We start from the raw sequence: 12,348 nt of genomic DNA, 5'->3' as shown, positions 1-12,348 counted from the left end.
CTCGGGGGGCCCCCCTCCCGATATGCGCGACGGGAGAGCGAGCGGCAAATGCAGGAAGTCTTCAGGGCTCTCCAGGCATCCGCTAGAGGCCCAGCCGCTGAGTCTCCAATATGTCTCCAGTTGGAGACATATTGGAGACTCAGCGGCTGGGCCTCTAGCGGATGCCTGGAGAGCCCTGAAGACTTCCTGCATTTGCCGCTCGCTCTCCCGCCGCGCATATCGGGAGGGGGCCCCCCGAGGTGAGGAAGGGAGGGAGGAAGGATAGGAGTCGGGCCCCCCACCCGGATAGCTACCCACCCGGCTACCTAACCACCTACCCACCCGGCTACCTACCTACCCACCCGGCTTCCTACCTACCCACCCGACTACCTAACCACCCACCAGGCTTCCTACCTACCTACCCACCCGGCTACCTACCCACCCACCAGGATTCCTACCTAACCACCCACCCAACTACCTAACCACCCATCCGGCTACCTACCCACCCGGCTACCTACCCACCCACCAGGCTTCCTACCTAACCACCCACCCAACTACCTAACCACCCACCCGGCTACCTACCCACCTACCCACCCGGCTACCTACCTAACCACCCACCCGGGTACCTACCTAACCACCCACCCGGCTACCTACCTAACCACCCACCCGGCTACCTACCGGGCTAGTTACCAACCCACCCACCAGGCTACCTACCCACCCATCCGGCTACCCACCCACCCACCAGGCTACCTACCTACCTACCCACCCGGCTACCTACCTAACCACCCACCCGGCTACCTACCTAACCACCCACCCGGCTACCTACCGGGCTAGTTACCAACCCACCCACCAGGCTACCTACCTACCCACCCACCAGGCTACCTACCCACCCACCAGGCTTCCTACCTACCCACCCGGCTACCTACCTACCCACCCGGCTACCTACCCACCCACCAGGCTTCCTACCTACCCACCCGGCTACCTACCTAACCACCCACCCGGCTACCTACCTACCCACCCACCCGGCTACCCACCTACCAGGCTTCATACCTACCTACCCACCCGGCTACCTACCTAACCACCCACCCGGCTACCTACCGGGCTAGTTACCAACCCACCCACCAGGCTACCTACCCACCCACCCGGCTACCCACGCACCCACCAGGCTACCTACCTAACCACCCACCCGGCTACCTACCTAACCACCCACCCGGCTACCTACCTAACCACCCACCCGGCTACCTACCGGGCTAGTTACCAACCCACCCACCAGGCTACCTACCTAACCACCCACCCGGCTACCTACCGGGCTAGTTACCAACCCACCCACCAGGCTACCTACCTACCCACCCACCAGGCTATCTACCTACCCACCCACCGGGCTACCTACCTACCTATCGGGCTAGTTACCCACCCACCAGGCTACCTACCCACCCACCCACCAGGCTACCTACCCACCAGGCTACCTACCCACCCACCCACCAGGCTACCAACCCACCCACCCACTCACCCACCCACTAGGCTACCTATCCACCCAACCACCCATGGGAGCTGCGCGCCGGATGGAGGCTGGGACAGGAGGTCTGCTGCTGCAGGTGAGTAAATGTTTTTGTTTTATTTATATTAGGTGTATGTTCTGGGCAGGTCTGCCACATGATTGCATGTATTTTCTTCGCAAATCTGCCGACATGATTGCATGTATTTTCTGGGCATATCTGCCGACTTGTTTGCACGTATTTTCTGGGCATATCTGCCGACTTGATTGCATGTATTTTCTGGGCATATCTGCCGACTTGTTTGCACGTATTTTCTGGGCATATCTGCCGACATGATTGCACGTATTTTCTGGGCATATATGTGTATTTTCTTGAGAAAACCTGCACAATTATGTGAATTTTCTGGGGAAAGGGTCACCAAAACTTGGGCCCACTGTCTTTGCGTTGCACTTTTCAAGGGAACCTGAGGTGAGAATAATATTGAGGCTGCCATATTTCTCTCCTTTTAAGCAATACCAGTTGCCTGGCTGCCGTGCTGGTCCTCTGCCTCTTATTCTTTCAACCATAGACCCTGAACAAGCATGCAGCAGGTCAGGGGTTTCTGACAATATTGTCAGAACTGAGAAGATTAGCTGCATGCTTGTTGCTGGTGTAATTCAGTTTATTACTGCAGCCAAATAGATGAGCAGGGCCGCCAGGCAACTAGTATTGTTTAAAAGGAAATAAACCCTCACCCCGGGTTCGCTTTAAGTTACAGTTAGCTCCGCCCTCATCCGGTCATTGCCACGCCCATTTTTTTGCCGCGGCGTTACGCGCCCCAGGTTCTATCCACTATTTTTTGCCGCGCCGCGCTTAGCGCGCCGCAGGTTGTAGCCACGCCCATATTTTGCCGTGGCGCGCTACGCGCGCCGCAGGTCATAGGGGGCCCACAATTACAATTTTGCACAGGGGCCCACTGCTGGCTGTGTCCGCCACTGGTTGCAGTGCATTGGGTCTGACAATATAATCACATGTAATGTAATATAATATAATCGCTTTGCTAATGTGATGCAATTCTATTGTATGCAGTGCAGTACTGCATAAACGTGCACGTTAACAGTTGCAGTGCAGCATCATTTAGGTGTACTGTACGTTTTACACATGCGATGCAACTTTTCACCTCCATTGCGATCCAGTTTTTACACAGGAATTCAATGCAAGCTGCTAAGAAAGTAGCCTTAAGCTAGCCATACACCGTGTGATTTTCATGTCAGATTGAAGATTTTCAGTGATTTGTTAATTGAACTGCACATATAGGGCCTGATTCACAAAGCGGGGATAACCCAGTTAAAGACTTTAGGCGTGATAACCATTTTTATCATGCCTAAACTCAGTTTAGGCATGATAAGTTTAGGCATGATAAGTTTAGGTGTGATAAGTTTAGGCATGATAAGGTTAGATAAGTTTAGATCGCGTGCAAAGTCCTGCACGCAAAGCAGCGCCATTAAACTCTATGCAAAGTGCACCAGACTTTGCTAGCGCAAAACTTTTGATCAGCTGTGCACTGCGGTGCTAACCCAGTTGGTGCTTAAACTTATCACGCCTAAAAACTTATCACACCTAAACTTATCATGTCTAAACTTATCACACCTAAACTTATCACACCAAGGGCTCGATTCACAAAGCGGTGATAACCCAGTTAAAGACTTTAGGCGTGATAACCATTTTTATCATGCCTAAACTCAGTTTAGGCATGATAAGTTTAGGCATGATAAGTTTAGGCATGATAAGTTTAGATAAGTTTAGATCGCGGGCAAAGTCCCGCACGCAAAGCAGCTCCATTAAACTCTATGCAAAGTGCACCAGACTTTGCTAGCGCAAAACTTTTGATCAGCTGTGCATTGCGGTGCTAACCCAGTTGGTGCTTAAACTTATCACGCCTAAAAACTTATCACACCTAAACTTATCATGCCTAAACTGAGTTTAGGCGTGATAAAGGGCTTTTCACTAGCGTGCTAACTGTTAGCACCGCTTTGTGAATCAGGCCCATAGTGTCCAATTGGTCAAAAATGATCAAATTTGGGTAAAATCGAAAAAAGACTGGATGTGGTGGAACATTTCTTTTGATTGTGCATAAATCTAATGCATTCTGTGGGTTTTCAATCAAAAATGACTCGATTACTTTGGAGTATACTCACTGCGTGCCAAGATTTACCCTAGTCGAGGTGAACTTTCAGATGTTGATTCCTGTATATGGGCATCTGACTGATTACAGTTCGATCAACCCTCTCATTTTTGATCGAGAGGAGACAAATCAATACATGTATGGCCAACTTAAAGGATACGTCAGAGGAAAAAAAAAAAAAAACAAGATCTACTTACCCAGGGCTTCATCCAAGCCCCTGACAGCCGATATGTCCCTCGTCGCATATCCAGTGTCCCGGATCCCCTCCGTTGCAAATACCAACCTCGCCAGATCGGCATCTTCTGAATTTACTGTGCCTGTGCAGAATGCTCCCTGCCACTGGAGCGCGATCGGCGTGGCACCCGTTCCAGTAGCCGGGAGCGTTCTGCACAAGCACAATAGTATGGCCAATCACTTGTAGAAGATGCTGATCTGCAACGGAGGGGATCCTGGGACACTGGAGCTGTGGCGAGGGACATATTGGTTACCAGGTGCTGGATGAAGCCCCAGATAAGTAGATCTTGTTTTTTATTTTCCTCCGATATCTTAAGTCGATCTGGACAGATATATCCGTCCAGATAGACTGTGCAGCTGCCGCTGCCTGAAGTGTGCAATCGCGCGCGCTTCCGCTGCCTGCCGTTACCCCCCCCCCCCCCCCATCAGTGAATGGGAATATAATTCTCATTCAACGATCTAAGTCCCCCGCAGAAAAAACGACGTTCTCTAATCAGAGTCCGCGGTATTTCTGCAAAAAAAAAAAAAAAATTTCACAGCCTCCTTGTAGTTCCTGGTAGCGTGATCGTAATGCTCCAGGACTTTTTTGACTGTGGCCATCTTGTGACCAAATAGTAAACTACACCCACATACATTTTTTACATTACATTACATTATTTCACATTTAAAATTATCTGTTTCCCTCCTACACCAAATATTACCCAAATACATTTTTTAATAAAAAAATACATTAAAAAGATTACAATTAAAAAAAACATAAATAGTTACCTAGGGGTCTGAACTTTTTAAATATACATGTCAAGAGAGTATCTTATATATTTTTTTAATTATAAGCTTGTAAATAGTGATGGACGCAAATTGAAAAAATGCACCTTTATTTCTAAATAAAATATCGGCGTTATAAATTGTGATAGGGACACAATTTACACATTGTAATAACCGGAACATATGGGCAAATAAAATACATGAGTTGTAATTACGGTAGCATGTATTAATTTTAAACTATAATGGCCAGAAATAATGAATTTTTCCATTTCTTTCTTAATCTTCCTGTTAAAATGGATTTAGAAAAAAATAATTCTTAACAAAATGTACTACCCAAAGAAAGCCAAATTAGTGGCGGAAAAAACAAGATATAGATCAATTAATTGTGATAAGTAGCGATAAAGTTATTGGCGAATGAATGGGAGGTGAACTTTGCTCGGATGCATACGATTTTCGACACTGTAGGCTGAAGTGTGACTAAAGGTGGCCATACACTTATAGATTTGCAGCAGATTTGACCATCCGATAGATTTGTCAGATGCCTGTCAAGTCGAATCTGACAGGAATCTATCTGATGAGTGCCACACACTAGGAACAGATTTCCAATAGATTTCAGAATGAAATCTATTGAAAATCAATCTAATTGCATTATTGGACCATTAGATCCAATGCAACTCTATGGGCCATCGAACTGCTGCCAGCAGCAGATCGACCCGGATTTTTCATCCTGTCAGGTAGATCAAATTCGGCCACATATCAATCAATAGATTTGATAGATTCCATAGAATCGATCGATGGCTAAAATCGACCAGTGTGTGGGCCCCTATAGAAAGAAATCTCCTTTCTTCTGTAGGACAGAAACCTATTTGAATTCTGCTGATCATGAGAGTTGAAACAACAGTATGTACCTTACGATTGTGCAATTTGTGCTCATTTCAAACTGTAGTCTGCTGTAGCCAGGGACACACACTGTGCACTGTGTGCACAGCGAGTCTCCTTCATGTGTGTCGTCCTAAGATGTGGGTGGGAAAGTGGGGCGTATTTTGGCATCTAAGCTTTGGGTGGCACAGAACATTCTTCCGCGTCAGAGCTTCAACACTTCCCTGCCATAGAAAGCAGCAGTCCATGTCCCGGTGTCGTGGTTTTGCCATCTGCAGGGGCTGATCAAGTTATAAAAACTACTTTAAAATTGTCAGACCACAGGCAGCGTATGAAAGCTGCAGTGTCTAATAGTGTTGTCCGGATCATGAACGATTCGGATCTTTGATCCGAATCTATTTTGTGAGTCGAATCATCCGAATCATCAAAATGAGTGATTTGGATCGAAAAAGGGGCGGGCCAAGGAGCGACACGCCCCCTCTCAGCGTGCAGCGGGCTCCTGGAAGCAGAGCAGAGATGGATCGCTCTGTTGAAGGGGAGGCTGGGGAGCCAGCCTTGCAGGGAGACCGGTAGATGAGAGAGAGGGGACATGGGTGCCCTCTGTCCATCTTCTCCCCTTCTCTGTGTGCCCACCCCCCTCCACTTCTCCTGTCCACAGACCTGTCTTGCTGTTCATTTCACCCCCGAATGCTTCCGTAGTAAAATGATCCGAGATTCGGATCAAAGATCCGGATCTCTTCAATGATCCGATTCGAATCATCCGGATCATTGAAAAGATCCGAACTTCCCATCTCTAGTGTCTAAATGGAACTTCCAGTGAAAGCGAAGACTTCCCTCTGGACTTTCAGCTCCACCTACATAAAACTCATCATAACACGCTGCAGCTGCCTTCTGCCATGATCTGAAGATTTCTATCTCTTAATGAATCATTAATCTTTTCATCACCAGCAATGAATTTCCAGCTCTGTCTAAAAGCCAGGAGGTGAGTGAAACACGGGTAGTTGTGACTCCCTGCAAGCAAAGTTAGGAAGATATGCAATAAAGTTTAATTTGTTTTCTGCACATAGCTGTTTGATATTCATTGCTTTCAGCAGATACTTCCTGGGTATGTATTCCTGCCTGACATATGTTCTGCACAGCACAGTTCAGTCTTTATGTTGCACAGCTCCCTCTATATTGCACAATTTCCAGGGGCAACTCTCTATATGATCAGTAAAACTTCCACAACTGTAATTAAAATCTTCATAAAAGCAGGCATATAAAAAAACACGTATACTTATTGGTACATAAGTAAGCAAGGATGGATATGGACCAGAGGAGTTGGGTCGACCCACCATTAGGGCTCGGCTTTCTGAAGAAGACTGTGTGTGACCCTTCTCCTTCTGATTGCTTATATGTCAGTGACTCCTCTCACATCCAGGTGTCATCAACCAATCCTGACTCTCAAGTCCTAATTTTATATTACCGCTAACTCTACCTCCCATTAGCTACTGCAAACATAACCAGTTCTACCAGGGTACAGAGTCCAATCACAGGGAGGAGGAAAGCACAGGAAGTCCCCACTGAGAGTGACACACTTGTCACACACTGAGAGTGACACACTTGTCACACAGTAACACTGCTGCTGCTATTAGTAATACTACTTCAGTCACACATTGCTCTGCTTTCACTCTGCTGGGATGACACTATACCATGCACTGGTAAGGATACAGCTGTCTTTTTAATAACCATTTGTGTAGGTGCTGCGAGTGCATAGTGTGTGTATGCAGGGCCGGGCCGAGGCAGAGGCTGGAGAGGCTCCAGCCTCAGGGCGCAGTGTAGGAGGGGGCGCACAATTCATTCAGCTGTCATTCCCAATTGTGTTTGAAGCAGAAAGAAATAAGAAAAGGGGATACATGACAGTGACTGCAAGCCAGATAACTAGAGATTAAGGTGTTGGGGGCCCTGGGGCACCTATTAGTCTAATAGCAATCAATGTGTGAAGGCTGGGGTGGGAGGGATGGAGGGGCGCACTTTGCTGTCTCAGCCTTGGGTGCTGAAGGACCTTGTCCCGCCTCTGTGTGTATGTTTGTGTACAAGGTGTGTAAATGTTCACAGTGTAAGTACATACAGTATGTACAGTGTTTACAGTTGATGAGTGTACATCTGTGTTTGCAGCATGTGTAGTTACAGTGTGCACCTAGATGTATGTACTGTACAGTGTGTATATAAGTGTGTGTGTGTGCGCGTGTGTATGTATGTGTGTGCAGCATGTGTATATACAGTGTGTGTGTGTACATATGTTCAGTGTGTAAGTGTTTGTGTGTTTTTATACATTGTGCACTGTGTGTTTGTAAGTACAGTATGTGTGTATTATGTATATGTAGGCTACACAGGCTGCCACTTTGTTATCAGTATGGAGGCAGCCACGGTTGTCACATACAATAGTAGCTTGGGGACACTCTGTGACAGGCTCCACATAATGGCACTTCTTGTCACTGACTCTTGATAGGGAAGTATAATCAGAATTGACGCATATTCTCAGATTATACAAGAGAATGAACAGAGATTGAGTGTTAAAAAGGACACATAGTGATTATCAGCGCCACCATAAGCTGGTAAATCAGGTTTTAGCTGAGGATGAGGAGAAAACTAGAAAGTAGTCTGTGTCATGGGGACTCCCAACGGTTGAGATTTCTGTTCTTCTGTATTCCAAGCTCTACAAACCTGCTGCACTTATTACCAATGACTCTCCAACCTGTGCTGGGGTTGAGATATCTGAACACCTACTGATTTCACTACCAGGGGCATCCCTTCCCTTGCTAGATTTACTAATCGATGCATATCAATGATACAATCTTGATTGTACAATCTTACCACATCTATGCTGTAGCAGGGTAAACTGATTAAATATACTTTGAATCGATAATTTAGTCTCTTTTATTTTACATAGAAATGGAAAGATTGTACAATCAAGATTGAATCATTAAGGGACACATTTAAAGGCCATTACTCCCAAAATTAACATTATAGTAAAGTATTCCCAAGTGTTGAGTGTGAAAATGTTTTTCACTTCAGAGAGCAGTAGAAGCTTCCTTATCTGTGATAACTGGGAAAGGCAATTGTAATCATTGCTGGCTGGTTGAATGTGACTCTGCCCCTCTCTCTCTGCTGAATAGACACATTGCCCTGGCAACAACTGAGTCACTTCAGCAGAAAAGGAGGGGTGCAGAGTGAAGACACATGCCTCAGAGAGCTTCAGTCGATTACATCTGCTGATGAGCCAGAGATAAGCTATCTTGTACTGCTCTCAGTCATGTTTTTAGACAAAGGAATGGCTTGGGAATCCTTTCAAATGTTCTTAATGTAACTAAGAGTAGTTACTGAAATTTTAGCTTTGGGAGTATAATACCACTTTTAGGAAGTCAGACATGATAGCTCTACACAGATGCCACACCAATAACCAGGGAGGCGGGACTGCCCCCTTCTGGGTTCCTGTCTCTTAGAGACTCCAGTGGTGAGATCTCTGCACCTCTGATTTCTTAGCTCTGCACACCTGCTGCACCCATTTGGCCGGGTTTCCACGAATGCCGGGCGAAGGTCTCCGAAACGGACACCGGCAGTTGTGCACTATGAATTTCTGTAGCCATGCCATGCACGGCTATGGCAGTCGGGTGCAGTCAGGGGAGGACTGGCCAGGGGGGAAGGGGGGAGATTTCCCCCCAGGCTGCCTCTCATTTAATGATTTAGGGCTGACAGTGTGCCTGGTGAATTCAGGTTTTTGTGTAAGGCAATGTGAAAAACTAGGCTGAAAGAGGGAAATAAACGCCCAATTACAGAGCAATTGCAGGGCAGGCAAGCTAGTAAATATACACAGCATGATACAGAGCAGAGGCTTGCCTGCAGGGTCCGTGGGAAAAAATCTGTCTGGTCTCTCACCATTGTTAACTGCATGTGCACAGCTACATAACATATTGTCTAAGTTGAAAAGTTTTTGACAGTCCCTAGACTCCAGAAGGGCTGCTTGCAGACAGACTCTAGACTCCAGAAGGGCTGCTTGCAGGACTTGTGTAAGAGATAGAAACCCCGACCGTTTTAACTCAAAATGTATTATGTGCCCCTGGTGCCAGTGCATTTACACTTTACCTGTCATGCTGTCCCTCGAGTGTCCTTGCTGTATTTCCCACGTGACTTCCGGCACATAGCACGTGGGACACGTGTGTGAAGTCATTTGGGCTGGGGCTGCCATGAAAACGGGCCTCTAGTTTGTGTTTTCCCCCCAGGCCAAAAGGTCCCAGTCCTCCCCTGGGTGCAGTGTCCGGAATTCTAAAGCAGTGCTTCATTCTTTTTACAGGCATGCGAGTTTGGAAGCAGCCTTTTTATTTCAATGCGATTCCAGATCTAGATTCACGTGTGTGGGATTGGGCAGAATCACCCCCATAGGAAACTAACCCTTACAAGGGGCTCCCATTCAACAGCTATACTGGATTCCTCTAAATCTCAAAGTATTTGATAGATAGATCTCCCCAGCTCTGCACTCCACCCACAGTCATAGCTCGATGGTCCCTTTCTCCTTCCCCTGATGAATTCTTTTATATCTCAGGCCTGTGGTGCTGAGGCATCTAAGTAACAAGTACCAGGGCACTTCTTTCTCACAGCTGAATGCTTGTGCCTCCCTTGGTTTTAGATGGTGACATCTCAGCCATTATGTGTTCCCAGCTATGCTCACCTCTTGCACTTATTGCCCAGCTCAGCATATATATACATAATGATACAATATATATATATATATATATATATATATATATATATATATATATATATATATATATATATATATATATTACATTTTTAGTTTTATGTATTATGGCAAATATTGTGGAAAATTCAAATATTCATATCAGCCCCACTGGGATTGATTTGCATTTTTGGCCAAATATCTCTATTGGATCAATAATGAATACTGTAGAGAAAGAGAGAACACAAAGTGCAAGAGAGTGAGAGAGACTGCAAGATTATAATAATCCTAACATTTATATAGCCCTTTTCTGCTGTCAGACTCAGAGCGCTTGAGAGCTGCAGCCACTAAAGGCATGCTCAGTAGGCCACCCTGCAGTGTTAAGAGTCTTACCCAAGGACTCTTTACTGAATAAGTGCTTAAAGGACCACTATCGCGAAAAAAAGTAGGCATTTTAAATCTGACAGAACCGACAGATTTTGGGACAATCCATCTCCTCATAGGGTATTTCAAGGGTTTGCTTTGTTTTCAACAGAATTTCCTAAACAGCAGTTTAACTGCCAAATGTAACGGTTGGGTGCCGCAACTCAGACGTCTGATTCTTTGGTGATTTCTGCAGAATCACCAAAGAATACAGACGCTATACCTGATTATGTGTGATCTGCAGAATCACCAATAATACCAGTATAGCAGCACAAGGAGCTGAGTGTGTAGTGCTTGGTGCAACCGTAACTTTAATAGTTTTGCGAGACCTCGCCAGAGGGGCTGGTGAGGTACAATCAGTACACTGACTGCATAATAGCGTTCAAGCCCCAGCAAGCTGGGGATACTGATACTGAGGAGATAGAATCTTCCGAGGAGCGGATGATTCAGACTGTACTGGAGCCTAGTGATCACCTGAGGAGCAAGTAATTAAGACGGTGCTGCAGCCTAGAGGACACCTGAGGAGCAGGTGAAACAAACAGTACTGCAAATAATGATCACCTGAGGAGCGGGTGATTAAGACTGTACTGTAGGTTAGTGAACACTGATTAGTCCTTACCAGAGGAGCTGGCAAGGAACTAGTTAACCAGGTAGCAAGAGAAGCTACGCTAGGCCTTTCCAGTGGAGCTGGAAAGGTAATACAAGTGACTCGGATAGTTTTGGCTAAACCTTCCAGTGGAGCTGGGAAGGTATATAAGTCACTAAGCAACGCCTCACCAGTGGAGCTGGTGAGAATAATGAATAATTAACGAGTGCTCATCAGTGGAGCTGATGAGCCTCAGAAACCAATAAGGCTAGGCCCCTTCAGAGGTGCTGGCTGGCACTAGCTACAAGGCACTGCTAAATACGGCCAGACCTCCGGGGGTTCTGGGAACGTACTAACAGATACGGTAACTGTATAGTTTGGCTAGACCAGCAGAACTGGCAAGGTACTAACAGTTACAGAAACCATATAAATAGGTCAGACCTTACCAGAGGAGCTGGTAAGGTACCATCAGTCACGGCAACTGTGTAGTTTAGCAAAACCTTACCAGAGGAGCTGGTAAGGTACTATCAGTTTAAGTGACAATCTAATTAGCAGAGCTCGTGACCTAATAGTTTAGCTAGACCATACCAGTGGAGCTGGCAAGGTACTATTGGTCACTTTAAGGAAGAGTAGCGATACCGCACCAGAGGAGCTGGTGGGTATATAGCACACCTCACCAGTGGCGAGAGCCACTGGTGAGTAGAATGGTCAGACAGGCAAGGTTTGGCAACAGAGAGGTTGGTTTCAGTACAGAATCGTGAGGCAGAAGAGTAATCGGTAATCAGGCAGAGGTTCAGCAACGTTAGGCAGATAGGCAGAGGTACAGAATCGGTAAGCTTAGAGCAGAGTCAGAGTATAGCCAGAGTCAAACACAGAATATCAATCGCAATATAAATAATATCCTAGTCTAGGTGTGAAGTCCTTGGTTTCAACACCTGGGATCTAGTCTAAGTTCTGAGCGCTAACACAGGATGTATTCACGACAGCAGACGCCGGCTGAATGAAGCCCGGAGGCTTAAGAAGCAGAGGAGACCTCACTGGCACGCCCCCTGCAGCCAGCCAATCCGGGGCGCCGTGAGTCTCCTCTGACGTCAGCTGACCAGCA

The 12,348-nt window shown here is 46.5% G+C and overlaps 1 protein-coding gene across 2 annotated transcripts in view; it reads left to right on the top strand.

The window, feature by feature from the left end:
- The first annotated feature begins 6,021 nt into the window (after window positions 1–6,021).
- The window catches only part of PIK3C2G (phosphatidylinositol-4-phosphate 3-kinase catalytic subunit type 2 gamma), a 194,458-nt gene continuing 188,131 nt past the window's right edge, over window positions 6,022–12,348 (top strand). The window contains exon 1 of one of the 2 annotated variants that reach the window (XM_068277370.1): window positions 6,022–6,499. The gene's annotated coding sequence lies outside the window, so the exon portion shown is untranslated. Of the gene's footprint in view, window positions 6,500–7,035; window positions 7,218–12,348 lie in introns of those variants that run through there. The other variant, XM_068277371.1, reaches the window with a different exon arrangement.

The sequence above is a fragment of the Hyperolius riggenbachi genome, chromosome 3, assembly GCF_040937935.1.
Source record: "Hyperolius riggenbachi isolate aHypRig1 chromosome 3, aHypRig1.pri, whole genome shotgun sequence".
NCBI classification, from domain to species: Eukaryota; Metazoa; Chordata; class Amphibia; order Anura; family Hyperoliidae; genus Hyperolius; species Hyperolius riggenbachi.
This window is presented reverse-complemented; position numbering and strand designations above follow the sequence as displayed.